Source organism: Protopterus annectens, chromosome 2.part2 (genome assembly GCF_019279795.1).
Source record: "Protopterus annectens isolate FY-2018-M chromosome 2.part2, PAN1.0, whole genome shotgun sequence".
NCBI lineage: Eukaryota > Metazoa > Chordata > Ceratodontiformes > Protopteridae > Protopterus > Protopterus annectens.
This window is the reverse complement of record NC_056730.1, coordinates 764,867,912-764,884,588: the sequence shown is the minus strand read 5'-3', so window position 1 is coordinate 764,884,588 and position 16,677 is coordinate 764,867,912.

The window sequence follows — 16,677 nt, the reverse complement described above, 5'->3', positions numbered from 1 at the left end:
AATGATTTTGAGGCCATTCACACTCACTACACCTGCCATTCCCTACTTTAGCACACTGGCTGATGTCAGTCACCTTGAACTAACCCTCTGTCCAAATCCCAGCCCTATAAGCTTCATGGAGCTTGTGATAACTGCATAATACTGTTGTGTAGCAAACTAGTTAGGTAGGAGTTCTAATTCCAGACATGGTAACTATGGTAATGTGTGTGAGAGTGTGTGTGTGTGTGTGTGTGTGTGTGTGTGTGTGTGTGTGTGTGTGTGTGTGTGTGTGTGTGCTTGTGTGCTTGTGTGTGTGTGTGTGTGTGTGTGTGTGTGTGTGTGTGTGTGTGTGTGTGTGTGTGTGAGTGTGTGTGGAGAAGAATGATTGTTTTGAGGCCATTCACACTCACTACACCTGTCATTGCTCACTTTAGCACACCTGATGATGTCAGTCACCTTGAAAGTACACAAATCTCAGCCCTATAAGCTCCATGGCACTTGTGACAACTGTGTAATACTGTACTGCAGCAGACTAGTTAGGTAGGAGTTCTAATCCCAGACTTCACAAGTGTGTGTGTGTGTGTGTGTGCGTGTGTGTGTGTGTGTGTGTGTGTGTGTGTGTGTGTGTGTGTGTGTGTATGTGTGTGTGGAGATGAATGATCTCGAGGCCATTTACACTCACTACACCTGTCATTGTCCACTTTAGCATACCTGCTGTCAGTGACCTTGAAATAACCATTTGGCCAAGTCTCAGCCCTCTAAGCTCCATGGCACTGTAGAGTAGTAAACTAGTTAGAAAGGAGTTCTAATTCCAGACATGGCAACTGTGGAAATGTGTGTGAGTCTTTGTTGACACCTGATGTTGTCATCATTCACAATTACTACACTTCCCTTACCCCTCCTTTAGCCCTGCAGCTGATGTCACTCACCTTCAAAGATACCTTTGGACAACTCTCCAACATATAAGCTCTGTGACAATTGCGATAGCTGTGTAATGCCATAGTGTAGCAAACTAGATAGGTAGGAGTTTTAATCCTGCTCCTGGCAACAGTGAGAGTGTGTGAGTCTTTGGTGGCACCTGATTTTGTGGTCATTCACACGTACTACACTTCCCTTATCCCTCCTTTAGATCTGCAGCTGATGTCACTCACCTTCAAAGATACCTTTGGAAAGCTCTCCAACATATAAGCTCAGTGGTGCTTGTGATAACTACGTAATACCATAGTATATCAAACTAGTTAAGTAGGAATTCTAATCCTGGTCCTGGCAGCTGTGATAATGTGTGTGAGAATGTGTGAGTCTTTGTTTATGCCTGAGTTTGTGGTCATTCACACTTACTAAACTTTCCTTACCCTTCCTTTAGCTATGCTCACCTTTAAAGATACCTTTGGACAGCTCTCCAATATATAAGCTGTGTGGCGCTTGTAATAACTGCATAACACTATAGTACCAATACATAGCTAGGTATGGGGTTTGAAATTCATTACTGGCAATTGTGAGTGTGTGTGTGTGTGTGTGTGTGTGTGTGTGTGTGTGTGTGTGTGTGTGTGTGTGTGTGTGTGTGTGTGTGTGTGTGCGTGTCATTAGTATCCTGTGTGGGTACTGGTGTGATTGTGTAAATAACAAGATCCACTGCAGAGTGGGTTTCACTACATTTTCATATTGAAGACCCATATGTCCCAATGTCACATTACAAGGCCAACAGTTGTCAAACACCGTAGAGGTTGTTGTAGACAATCCACAGCCATACATTTATATATAGGCAACCATTATAATACCCAGAGACTTCTCTCCACACACGGATCATACACAAACATGCTTGGCTCTTTCTTCCTTTCTTTCTTTCACTCTGGCTCCCTCTCTCTCCCCATCTCTGATAGATATGGAAAAATGCATCTGTTTTACATAGGCAGCAGCTTGACTTTGGTAGGTAATGCTCATGATCAGCTGATGGCCTGTGCACAAATTGGAGTCCTCCACTTGCTAATTGCTTGTGGAACACCTGTGGTATCATTCCTATTGCCAATTGCATGGAAATACACTCCTATAAGTAAGCACTGCAAGTGGGTGTTGGCCCTTCTCTGTCACTGTGAGCAGGACTTCATGTGGGTGTGTGACAAACAGCATCACAAAGGGTAGTTGGAAATACCTCTTACAGCAAACACTGTGGAGACAGGCCAACAAACTGGAATGGGATGTTCCATCATGGGGACAGAATTAAGTATTGCTGTTCTACATTTGAAGTAATGCTGGTTTAACAGGGTTTGTGTGGATATGGCTGTTCTGCATGATTTAATGTCTGGCATGACAGTTTTATGTGGTTGAGAAAACTCTCACTTGTAGGGCTATCTGCAGACTTGCCAGAGTTTGGAGTCTTAGATTTGGTGTGTTACTCACACATTTTCTGTCTTTATAAATGCAGTAGCATACTCTGATGATTGTAGTCAGTAAATGGCAACATCCATGTGTATTACTGACTTCATATCCATCAGAAGAGATATGTCAAAACAAACCTTGTTACACCAGCAATGTTCTCAGTTTATAACTGCAATATGTCAATATTGGCCCTATGTTTGTGCCTCTGTCCCCCAAGTCTGTCACCCTTTGTTCATGTGTCATGCAGTAAGAGGTGGATATGTACAGTATACCATTATTTACTGACATAATTCCTGATATCAAGCCAGTGATATATTAGACTGCCAGACATGTAATTCATAGGAGACCTAATAGTTGAGGACAAAACCTGGATATTCTGTTGTAGTCTGTACAGTAGTGAAGTCTGTGTACTTATGGTTATTCCAAAATTAGGCACCAGAGACCAGCAGTTACAACACACAAGTAGTTTAATGCTCAAACACAAAGTCCCACAAATAAGTTGCAACAGCATACAAAGTAAATGCAGTTTAAATGCAGAGTACAAGTGGGAAGCTGTTTGCATCAGTAATATTAAGGACCTGCATACCACTGACATGAAACCACAGACTAGTAGCAATGGCTTCATGTCAGTTGTGTGCAGGTCCTTAATATTACTGATGTAAACAGCTTTTCACTTGTACTCAGCATTTAAACTGCATTTACTTCACTTGGAAGGGCTTTGTATGCTGTTGCAACCTATTTGTGGGACTTTGTGTTTGAGCATTAAACTACTTCTGTGTTGGAACTGCTGGTCTTCTGTGCCTAATTTTGCATTATTAGTTAAGTTTTGGACACTTTTACCACATTTCTGCAATTTAATACTTATGGTTATTGCTGACAGAGTGTCTGTATTATGTAGTAGTGTATTGTGATCATATTATTTGGCGTAGATGTCAGTGTTCTTGGTTTTGTTCTGTCTGCTGCAGTTTCTGATACCCTATCAACCTATATAATTGTAGGACCAGACTGAGACATTTTCCATACCACAGTCAGGCATCTGACTACACTGTGAATTGGGCCATTATATGTAGGGTTAGTGTGTGAGTGTCAAACATGATGAGGACTTTTGTTCACACAGGCCATAGACTGTACTATTACTTAGGCTTACCATTATGTGACAGTGTTGAGATTGGTTGTGGGTTTGCACTTTCTCACTGGTGTCTGTTACTCCATGCTGTTACATGCCTATAGTGCCTGCTATACTTGCAATTACATGTGTATTCCTCCACAGGTAAATTGGGTTAGTGTTGTGGCAGCCTGCCTGTAGTGTAGACAGTGCTTGGTGACTTGCCTAGCAGTTCAGTGTATTTACCTTAGTGTGATGTTATGTGCAGATATTTGTCAGATGTACTGTTGCCTGACCAACATACGTGTTGTGTATTTCTGACAAAGCAGTGGGCTGGTGTGAAGATGTATGTCATTAACTAGTGTGGAGTATGTGGCTTGAGACCTCTGCTCCTCCAGTTAATAAGTGTTAGGACAGACAGGAGGGTGTGAATGCATCAACTGTGTGAGCTTATCTAGTGCAGTATTTCTGATATATCCCCATTTATATGGCTTTAAACATCCCCTTTGTCAGGCTTGTTCCACATTTCTTGTGCTAAGGCATTCTGTGTATACCTCCTGACTGACCAGATTGTTTCAGACTGTCCATGTTTATTGCTCATATTTCTTCTGTATTCCACAGGATCATTGCTGTGATTTGTGTGGTACTTCCCTATGATGATTTTATCATGTCTGTAGCAACTGATGGCATACATGTCAGTTTCAGAAGAGCCTTCTTTCAAAACATGTATGTTGACACAATCCCTGTCACTGTAGCAACATTCTACATTTATAACTGCAATACATACATTACGTTCCCATGCACTAAGAGGTTTTAAACAAAACCAAAATGAAACAAAAACAATAAGAGCTGGCCAAGTACAATTAGTGTTATTTATTGTAAGTTACACTTTCAGCTAGGGCAGTGCCTCGCCTTCCTCAGACAAACAGTTAAAACGCTGTTAAAAGTACAGTTTTATACAAACCAATTAATGATGTCATTAATTAGCTTTAATTATTGGTTACTAAGGCAACATGTCAACACAGCCAAATGACATGCGCGATATTAAAGCTGATATGTATAACTTTTTAATACGAGACAAATACTAAACAAATAAAATTACTTCAGAAAATATATTCCATTCTCCAATAAAAAAATGCAACTATTGTAACGAAATATAAATATATTCTCAAAATGTATGCAGTTAAAATAACCAAATCCATGTAATAAGATAATTAGTTAGATTCTCAACCTTAAAATATTTACTCCATAAAATACACATCAAAACAAACACTACTTTAAATATACTTAAGCCCAAAGTATAATAAACTTACAAAACTTTTAAAAATTGCCTGCTAAAAATCATTATCTATCTTTGGTTAAAAGCTTCAAAAGACATTTAATCGAAATGTTATCATTGATCCCTGGGAACATATAAGCCCTTGTTCTGATTTGCCATTTCAATTCGTCTAATTCAACCATTAATTGCCAGGGTCCCCCCCGAATACTTTCAGCCCTATGTTGTAAAACTAAAAATTTAAAAATGTGTCCTGGGAATTCGGAGCAGTGTTTAGCTAGAGCATTGCTAAAATCTTTTTTATTAATAGCATAACAATGCTCGTAAATTCTCTGCTTAAAATGTTGCTCTGCTTTCCCTATAACTAAATACCTTATTACATGGATTTGGTTATTTTAACTGCATACATTTTGAGAATATATTTATATTTCATTACAATAGTTGCATTTTTTTATTGGAGAATGGAATATATTTTTTGAAGTAATTTTATTTGTTTAGTATTTGTCTCGTATTAAAAGGTTATGCATATCAGCTTTAATATCGCGCATGTCATTTGGCTGTGTTGACATGTTGCCTTAGTAACCAATAATTAAAGCTAATTAAGGACATCATTAATTTGTTTGTATAAAAGTGGACTTTTAACAGCATTTTAACTGTCTGAGGAAGGTGAGGCACTGTCTTAGCTGAAAGTGTAACTTACAATAAATAACACTAATTGTACTTGGCCAGCTCTTATTGTTTTCGTTTTGTTTTGGTTTTGTTTAAAAGTTTTTCAGTTGTTTTTATTGTTTTTCGTAGTCTTGCACTAAGAGGTTGAGAGTTATGGTGCTGAGGTATGACTCCATTACATGTCATGGGCATTTGTTATACATGCAGATATATATATATATATATATATATATATATATATATATATATATATATATATATATATATATATATATATATATATGTATACACACACACACACACATATATATATATATATATATATATATATATATGTGTGTGTAGAGAGAGAGATAGAAATATATACCAGTCTATACATATATATATATATATATATATATATATATATATATATACACACATATATCTATATATATATATATATATATGGGTGTGTGTGTGTGTGTGTGTGTGTGTGTGTGTGTGTGTGTGTGTGTGTGTGTGTGTGTGTGTGTATGAATATATATATATATTTATATATATATATATATATCTATATATATATATATATATATATATATATATATATATATATATATATATGTATAAACACATATCTATATCCTTTTATGTGTAAACATGAGTGTTGTATATACCTTTGCAGATGTATCCAACCATATTAATCTGATATGTGTATATTTACCTATAAGAACATGACTGATTCAACACTATTTTTACTTACAAGTACTAAACAATTGTAGTAGTCAAAAAAGACTAAAAAAAAAAAAATGTATCTGCTTTTACTGTATTTGTGTTTTTTCCTACTTTATTACTTTATTTTGCTTTTGCGTCATCTTAAAAGTACTCAATTGTATTTATTACTGCTTGGTGTAACTCATTCTAAGCCTTTTAGTTTAAGCACCTGGGCTTCAGACCAGTTTTACATTAAGAAGGTTTGTGGTCTGCACTGTAGTGGCAGAACAGGTAGCTTACATCCTTCTAAGTTGGGAACTGCTGACTGAGGGCTCAGTGTCTGTTATTCTAAAAGTGTATTAATTCTGGTTCAAGCACTTGGGCTTGAGGCCAGTTATTTTACATTAAGAGGGTTCGTGTTCTGCACTCTTGTGGGAGGAGAGGCTGGACTCTGTCCTTCTTAGCTGGGAATTTCTGGTTAAAGGCTTATAGTGCCTGCATATTTGAACTGCTTCTTACTGAAATTGGTACACCTTGTTTGCTGTAGCATAGACTAGATCCAGGCCTGCTGAATCTAGCTTTGTTTGTATAACTTGAACACTAATCCAGGCATTCTTTAAAGTATTCAGTTGTATTTATTACTACTGGTAGTAACTTGGTTAAAGTGTAGCTATCATTTCTAAGTCTTTTGGATTAAGCACTTGGGCTTCAGACCAGTTGTTTTACATTAGGAAGGTTTGTGGCCTGCACTGTGGTGGCAGGACAGGTAGCTTACATCCTTCTAAGTTGGTAACTGCTGATTGAGAGCTCAGTGTCTGTTATTCTAAAAGTGTATTAGTTCTGGTTTAAGCACTTGGGCTTCAGGCCAGTTATTTTACGTTAAGAAGGATTGTGGTCTGCACTCTTGTGGGAGGAGAGGCTGGACTCTGCCCTTCTGAGCAGGGAATTTCTGGTTAAAGGCTTATAGTGCCTGCATATTCTAACTGTTTCTTACTGAAATTGGTACACCTTGTTTGCTGTAGCATAGACTAGATCCAGGCCTGCTGAATCTAGCTTTGTTTGTATGCTTGTTGTTTGTTTATTTCCCTGAAATGCTAATTCCACCTAAAACGTGGCCTTTTAGCACTTCTGTGGATCCCTAGTGATATCAAGATGATCTAAAACATAAACAACTAGCTAAAACATAAACAACTCGCTAAGATGATAAGTACTTTGTATACTGTGATAAAGAAATATGTATCCTGTCTAACTCTATGTCATTATACTGCCTACCGTCCTTGCTAATATGTTATTAATGTTACATTTGTAGTAATCTCAGAAATAGTAATGGCAGTCTTGTACTTGTATGTAAATAGCCTATGTTTTTGTTAAGTTCTTTCATCTCATTTACTGTACCTAATTAATAATGTAACTCTGTTGGAGCTTTTCTCCCTGGGCCTCCGCTGAAAAAGGACATGTATCCAGTTGGACTATCCCGGTTAACAAATGTAAAATAAATAAATAATAAATAAATCTGCATTGCTTACTGTACTTATTTCCTTGTTTCACTTGAAAGAAAGTTACTGTTTGTCGTTTTTGCATTTAAGTTACCTGTAACACATTGCATTTAAGTTACCTGGCACTTGCTCACTAAAGCAATTATATAAGTCAGCTCTAAAAATTAAAAGCACTATACCCTCACAAACTCGCCCTGAGTACCTTATTTCCCATTGGCCCTTTTTTTCAGTTATAAAGAAATTCCCAATACTATTCTAGCATGTCCAAAGGTCAGTTGTCAATCTCCTCTCCGGTCCAGCTGGTGAATCTGGGAATCTTGAGGCACTGTTACAACTGCCTCATGTATACAGACAACCCTCTCCTCCTCCCAACAAATTCCAACACATGTGAGAGATGCAACCATATAGCCAAACTGGAGGCGAAGCTCTCTCAACTCAGTACTGGCATAACCAGTCAGGAGGAGAAGGAAACCACACTCACTACAATTCCAGTCTCACATAGACCTACCACGACAACAAACCAAACACATAAACACAAAAACATACTCGGAGGCTCTAAATAAAAATCTGCCTAAGCAGCAGAGACCTCCAAAGCAGACACCCAAGCAACCGCTACCCCAAACCAAAACACATGCAACACATAGCTCACAAAGCCAGTGTGCCGAACAGTCACAGCCCTTAAGGCTAAACAACACACCTGATACACTTGTAATAGGTGACTCTATCGTCAGGCACACTGACGTCCCGCTCACCAGGCTGAACAAGGAGAAGGTCACGGTGAGCTGCCTGTCGGGTGCTAGGATCCACCACATAACACAAGCACTCAGGTCACTCCAAGGCAAGTACAAATATGACTCAGTCATTGTCCATGCTGGTGTGAATGACCTGAGACATACCTCCCTGGACTACATGAAAAGAGACATAGAGGAGCTCTCTGAGCATGTAGCCCAGGCCGGTATGACCCTGACCTTGAGTAGCATCTTACCCTCACCAAGAATGATGCCACAATATGAAGACAAGATGATCAATTTCAACAATTGGCTTAAGTACTGGTGTCATTCAAAGGGGATCCAATGCCTGTCAGCCTGGGATGACATGCTCGACAAGCCACGATGCTTCACTAGGGACGGCTTGCGCCTGTCACCCCTGGGCTTTTGGATATTGGCAAAGGCTCTTGCTACCCCCATAGTGCCTTTTTTAGACAAGGCTCAAAAGACAAACCCACCTCCATAGGTATCACAAGGGATAAGAAACTAAGAGTAATGCTACTCAATGCCAGAAGTCTAAACCTCAAGATACACGCACTTGAAACTCTCCTTAGCATGGAGAACATTGATATCTGTACAGTAACAGAAACCTGGTTCAAGGCTCCCGAGAGCACCCCAGCACTACCAGGTTATACCTCATACCATGCTTTTCGGCCCCAAAACTTGGAGGGAACCACAAAAGGAGGGGGAGTATCAATATTCGTCAAAGATACCCACACCTCCAGGTTGGTGGCACAGCACAAAGCATCAGAGACTATCCATGTGCAGCTAACTGTGGGTAAAACTGCCTTCCAGTTTATAGCCTGCTACAGACCACCCTCCCAAACACAGGAACCCCACTCGGCCATCGTGAGCGTACTGGAAAATATGAAGGTCTCTCCAAGCACCATTATATTGGGCGACTTCAACTACCCAAACATAGACTGGGAGCATTACTCTAGCTCCAACACCCTAGCCCAAAGGTTCCTAGAATTTATAAACTCAAATGCTATGGAACAACTTGTTACCACTCCCACAAGAGGGGAAAACATACTGGACCTGATCATCACCAACATGGGGACACTATGCTCCAGACCAGAAGTGTATCCCTCACTGGTAAGATCAGACCATAAACTAATCTCACTGGATATTCACATCCCGACCCTACCCCCTGCCCAGAGAACCACAGTGAAAAACTTCTCTAAAGCAAATTTCACATGCCTCCAAACTGAGGCAAAATCCTTCAAAGCCCCTAGGCCTGTGGAAAATACGTCCCAGACTGCAGAATCCTTTATAAACGCATTCTATGAACACCTTCAGGAATGCATGGATCATGCAATCCCAAATAAAACCAAGACCCAATCCTCCAAAGGCAGACGTCATGTCTGGTGGACCCCAGCCATAAACAAACTATACAATAGAAGGAGGAAGCTACTACATTATAGAGCAAAATCCCAAAAAGGGAAGGTATCTCTGATCAGTATTAGCAAAAAACTACGGGCACTCATAAAATCGTCTAAGGCCAGCTTCGAGAGAAAAATTGTACAGGACACTATAGATAATCACAAGGCTTCTTTAGTTATGTTAGGAACCTGGATGGGAATTCCCAGATATGCTCAGAATTCATCCAAAATGACAAAAAATACACTGAGCCCACAGACATTGCCAACATCCTAGCTGACAGGTTCAGTGCAAACTCCCCCCCCCACCAAAAGGGCAAATATCTATCCCAACAGAGTGCTGCCCCCCTGACATCTCAGATGCTCAGGTAAGAGCCGCCCTCTCCAAAACAAGAAACACAGCATCAATGGGACCAGATGGTGTCCTGGGCTGCGTCCTACATGAACTCCAAGAAGAGCTAAACCCAAACATAAAACTACTGTTCAATCTTAGTCTTACTACAGGATATGTACCCAAAGAGTGGCAAACAGCAACAGTGGTCCCTCTCCACAAAGGTGGTGCCTCAACGGATCCTGGAAACTATCGCCCTATAAGCCTGACTAGCTTGGTCTGCAAAGCTATGGAAAGGATCATCATGGACCTCATAAATAAAGATATTGGGGACCTACAGACACTGGATCCTACCCAGTTTGGCTTTGTTAAGGGCAGATCCTGCCTCTTAAACCTGGTCAATTTCTTTGAAACAGTCACCAAGGCCATTGACGAGGGGAAGGTGGTCCACACAGCCTACCTGGACCTTGCAAAAGCCTTCGATACAATACCCCACTCGGGCATTATAGATAAGCTCACCAGCTTAAATATAATCCCCTATGTCACTAGATGGGTTGCAAACTGGCTCAAGGACAGAACCCACATGGTTAGAATTGCTGGAGCCATGTCAGACTCCAAACCAGTTACAAGTGGCGTCCCACAAGGCTCAGTCCTGGGACCTTTCTTGTTCGGTATATATTTCTCGGCAGTACAGGCCAACACGGAAGGACTGTGGCTGACCAAGTTTGCAGATGACTGCAAACTGGGCACCATAATCAACTCTCCAGCTGACACAAGCATCCTCCAAAAGGGCCTCATAGAAACAGACAACTGGTGCCAGAGCCATGGCCTCAAGCTAAACGCCATAAAGTGTATAGTCATCCCCTTTGGCAAAAACAAAGTGCCCACAAATTACCACATAGGTGGTAATCCATTAAGTACAGAAGAAGTCATTAGGGACCTGGGGACCCAAGTTGATAGCAATCTCTCATTTGACAACCACGTGGCCAAAGTGGTTAGAAAAACATTTTATATAGCCCACCTAATCATGAAGGGATTCACATCTAGATCAGGGGAGGTCATCGTGCCTCTTTACTCATCCCTCAAGGGGCCCATAATTGAGTTCAATGCCCCTTTTGAGATGTACCTTACCAGACATCTGCAGTAACTGGAAAGACCCCAAAAGTACCTCACCAAGAGGATCAAAGGGCTCAAACAGATGCCATATGCTGCCCGGTTAAAGAAACTCCAGCTCTACTCAGTGGCATACCGCCTGCTCAGAGGCGATCTGTGCCTGACGTATAAAGCCATGTCCAACCCAGAATTAATGGACATGCTGCACCTCAGAAAATCCAAATCCCATCGAGCTACGCGCTCGAGAGACTTGAACCTCAGCACTGAAATAAATAGGACATGCTGGAGGGACAGATTCATAACCCAGAGGCTCCCTTCACTCTGGAATAAAATCCCAGTCCAGGTTAGGCAGAGTCCCACATTGACTTTCTTCTAGAGGAATCTTGATGAATGGATGGGAGATCATAGGTTTACCCCGGCTATCACTTCTGTGTCACTGTTAGACAGAGGCACAGTATACTAACCTCAAAAAAAGGCATAGCAAAATTAATTTAAAATGGGTGGCGAAAGCCAAACACACTCTGGCTAGGCTTATAAATGCCCTAGGGCAGATAGCCTAGTATGAACCTATGAACCTATGAAGTTGTTCACTATTATTCAGTATGTGTACTGAATAATATATTTGAAAAACCAACATTCATTTTCACGTCTTAGTAGTTAACTGCTGTGCCTATAGTCTTGAGGGTCCTGGGTTCAAGATCTACAAGGGCTGTTTATTTTGTTGCTAGGCAGAATGAGGACTGTTGGATACAGAGTCATTAAGGCAGTTTTGAGTAGCTTTAACTGGGTTTGCGTGACAGTAAGCGGTGCTAACGTACGGTCAAATGAATAAGCGCTTACACTAGGTAGGCTTCACTTACCAGTGCACAAATCTGCTTAGCATTTACATTTAAGCGATGCTTACACCTGCTAAGCACAGCTTAGCCCTGGTAACCAGTGATCACATTCCAGTCTGATAAAATAGCAGGGTAATGACATCTTTAATAAGTGCATTTAATTCCATGTACATAACATGCTTCTATGTGCTGTCATTATAGTAGCAAGGGGTGTGAGTATACTGTATGGGACACCTGAGTACACATGGGTAGTACTACAATTTTTTTCTCTTTGTATGTGTTTCATACTTGGGTAGTATTCCAGGTTATATGCTGTCACACTTGCATGTATTGTATCATTGCATTACTACTTTTAACAGTGCTTTTCCAAGTAACCGTAGATTGCAGATTGTAGTACTGGAACCATACACCCCTGCATGCAAAGCTGGAATATGAGTACTGACTATTGTGTTCTTGATGTTTGACCTGTATATTTTTATGCATCTCTTGTTGGATATTGATCTGATATGTTGATATTAACTGTAGACTACTATGTTTTTAGGACATGTCATTGAGGACTCCTGTCATGTACTAATGGCATACCTATCAGTTTCAGACGTCTATCTGTCAAAGCATTCATCCTAATGCATAACCTGTTGGCTAGCTACTTTCTGTCTGTCCTCTGTACAGATGTGCAGATGTCAGGAATTCATCTTGGCTGCTTACAGGCAATCTCTGATTGACTGACACTTGCTTGCCCAGCTATTTTATGAATTCCACAGCTAGGAAACCCAACTCTTGTATGCACCACATGCCATGGATAGCTCAACCAGACTACCACAGTCAAGAGAACATGTTTGGGTACATGTCCCTAACCCAGACACTGGCCATGTTATGCAACATATGTTGCATACATGTCAATTGAAGCACCTCACTGCTCTTCTTCAAGAGAAAACCAGATAGGTGGATGTTGAATTTAACATTTGGGGATCACTCAAGTGGTATCAGTTGACAGATGGCCTGCTGACAAATGTCAGGTGACATCTCTCCATGGACATTAGCCTGGTAAACACCTAGGAACACCTGCACCTATGGACCTCAGCACTGACAAATGTGTGTTTGTGCATTATTGAGTATATCAGTGTCTGTGTGTTTGTAAACCTGTAGTTGAAAATCCTCTGAGGGCCTTCTCACACACTACAACCCCATTGCTATACTTATAAAGGGCTGCTGCTGTAATTCACATTAAATGTACCTTGTGACACTCTTCCCCCTATGGGCTACCTGGAGCTTGCAGTACCAGCATAACACTGTTCTACAGATGGGTAGATAGCCGTTGGTCCTTGCAAATGTGAGTATTTGTGTGTGTGTGTGTGTGTGTGTGTGTGTGTGTGTGTGTGTGTGTGTGTGTGTGTGTGTGTGTGTGTGTGTGTGTGTGTGTGTGTGTGTGTGTGTGTGTGTGCATGTGTGTGCAATTGTGTGTGAGTGTGCATATTTGTAAGAGGCAGCATTCTGAGGCCACATTCTCCAAATGCACTAAACCGTGCCATACATTATAAGGGATGGTGATGTTGCAGACATTAGGAGAGCCATGACAAAACCCTCACCCTACTATCCCTGTGGCATGTGCAATAAATGCATATCCCTGTAGTAGCGATAATTAGACAAGGGTTTGTATTGCAGTCCTAATCAATGTGTGATTGTGGTATGTCAGAGCATTATCATGGGTTTCAGTGAGTACAATATCCAATGTGGGGTAGGGGTGCTGGGTTTACTGCCTTTACACCGTGGTACCCCCAGTACATATCCCAAGGTCCACTGTATGAAGACCACTGCTACCATCAACCAAGCAGATAACTGATGACACTATCCAGCCCAATTATGCATGTGCTGTGTGCAAAAACTCTGTAACAGTATGGACTCACTGACAAGGTAGTCAGCACTGCTTAACCCAGGTCTGTCAAATGTGTCTATGACTGTATGTGTTTGTTAATGTGTATATGACAGTATGTTATACTATGTATTGTCCATTCACACCCATTACATCCCCCATTACCATACTGCACAAGGCCTGGTGATGTTGTTCAATTTACAATAAGCTCAGGACACACCTCACCCTACAACATCTGTGGTGTGTGCAGTTAAGGACAAACAAATTAGTAGCAATAAGGATCTAGGTGGGGGTTCTACTCTCACTGTTGCCAAGTAAGTGTGTGTGTGTGTGTATGTGAAGGGATCTACTTCAGTTTGCTGAAAAAGTATTTCCCTAGGGATCATTTGTCCGAGAACTAACTGGCAAAAGGGGACATTTCTAAGCAAACATCTTGTGGAAATTTATTCCATTAAAACTAGTAATGAATGTTTAAATGCCTTCTTCCCCACTGTACAGCTGTACAACAATACTGGAGTCGGTATATATTTGGGTGTGGTTGTTGTGGGCACAGCCACCCAGATTGGGGTAATTGTTGTGCATATCCCCCTCACTTAGTTTGCTGTTATACTGTACAGTTTATGTTAAGTGGTTAAGTAGTTGTTAGTCACACAATGTGTGGTTCTATGCCACACCACACCCTCCAATGTGGGGGGCTGTGCCACCCACACCAGCACATCTATATTTACCAACTCCAGGATTGCACTACATTGGGGAAGAGAACATATACCCTGCCGGTACCATTTTCAATGACATTAAACTGGCGGACTGATTATTAACTGATGTTATGTTTTGGCAATTTGGTCTTGGTGGAATTACATAGGCCAAAATGAGTTCTCTGCAAAATGAAGTACATCCATGTGAACAGTATTCTATGTGCATTGCATTAACACAAAAGTATGTGTGTGTGTGTGTGTGTGTGTGTGTGTGTGTGTTATTCACAAACATTTGGTGTGTGCCACCCACACTACACTTACCATTGTTCACTGTAGAAGAGCTTACATTAACCACTATGCACTCACCTGTATACACCCCTCCAACTTATCAGCCATGTGGCACATGCAGTAACTGTTATACAGACCTGTTACTTGTGTTCAGCTGTACCCAGGATATGACACAGTCAATGTGTCACCACAGTGCCATACCCCTGGTGGGAAAGGACAGCAGACCAACATCCACCTGACACATAGACACCTAGAAAACAAACAGAATACATTATGGAGACCACAATCAGTAAGTTTTAATAACAGCAATAATACATCACGGCTAGAGAGCTACACACCCTGACATGTAAGCATTAAATATTCCAGCTGACAACATGTTAAACAGAATTACATTGCTAATCTTTAGCGCATTCACCCTGTGCATCAGAACCATATTAGCATGTCCCTGCATCAATGGTATGGATGACAGGAATGTAGCACGGGTATCATCATATGCACAGGGTGTGGTGTGGGTTTGCCAGAGCTGTTTGGTTGACATCACGTGTGTAGGTTAGGAAGATCTTTATTAAATGGCCTGTGCAGATGCGATTTGTGTAGGTATGGAGGTGCCCTAGCTGTGTTGGTGATGTGTGTGTGTGTGTGTGTGTGTGTGTGTGTGTGTGTGTGTGTGTGTGTGTGTGTGTGTGTGTGTGTGTGTATGTATGTACACAGTTCTGCCATGTGGCTTCCCTATACAAGTGTACATTGAACAGCTGCAGACTATATATGGCAGGGGTACAGTTCACTCTGTCTGGCCACATACATGGGAACTGCGCAAGCCAGGGATTGCACAGCTGCCACCAGGCAGAAGCCAAGATATGGTACTCTCCCCTGATGATGACAATTGTCCACTGGATTTACATCCCTTTTGGGACTGGCCAGGACCACATGCACATGGCCTGCTGCATTGTGGTGCGGACAGCACCCTCCTGCAGTGCTGGTGCTGGGTCTGCCACTACAGAAGCGGCCGTCAGTTGTTGCACGTCCACATAGCGCTCCACCTATTGGCATTGCTGACCTACGTACATATGGCTGACACCCTACTCCCACCACATGTTCTACCACAGACACCACACAGTCAAGGATTCCCACCATCTCACCCAACCGTCTATCCATGACCTCTGCAAAATAACAGTGAGCACCTACAAGATCACAGATGTTGTTATGTACAGCAGGAAGAGTAGCCCTCTTAAGCCTCAGACTATCTCTGGTGTAATGTTCCTTATGTGCCTGTGCCTCCATGATGACCCAAAACATGCATCTGGCGATAGCCAGCAGCCCTCTTACAAGCACCCCTGTATATCTGCCTGTGTAGTACTTCGTCGGTAATCCAACTATGGCTGTTGTGTACAGACACACTTGCCATAGTCCCCACACTTTCCTGTCCCATGCCACCACCCGCCAACTGTCCCTCATCTATGGCCACTAGTGATGGGGTATGTATGGACATTGTGACTGTGTGTGAGGATGGGATGGATGAGAGTGGGCTGTAAACCAATGGCACAGATTCATCCCCTGACAACCCTGCCTGTGCCTCACCATGCCTATCATCATTGTCAGAGTCTGTATGGACACTAACATCAGTTTGCCTGCAGGAGGGACTGTGACCCACCTCACCACCTGTGAGGGGCAGACAACAAATGTAAATTAAGATCTGTACATTATAGTTTAGTTCTACACACATATACACTTACAGGTGAAGTGGCACAAACATATTACACAGACCTCAGTACCCAACAATTGACATGCATGACATATGGCACTC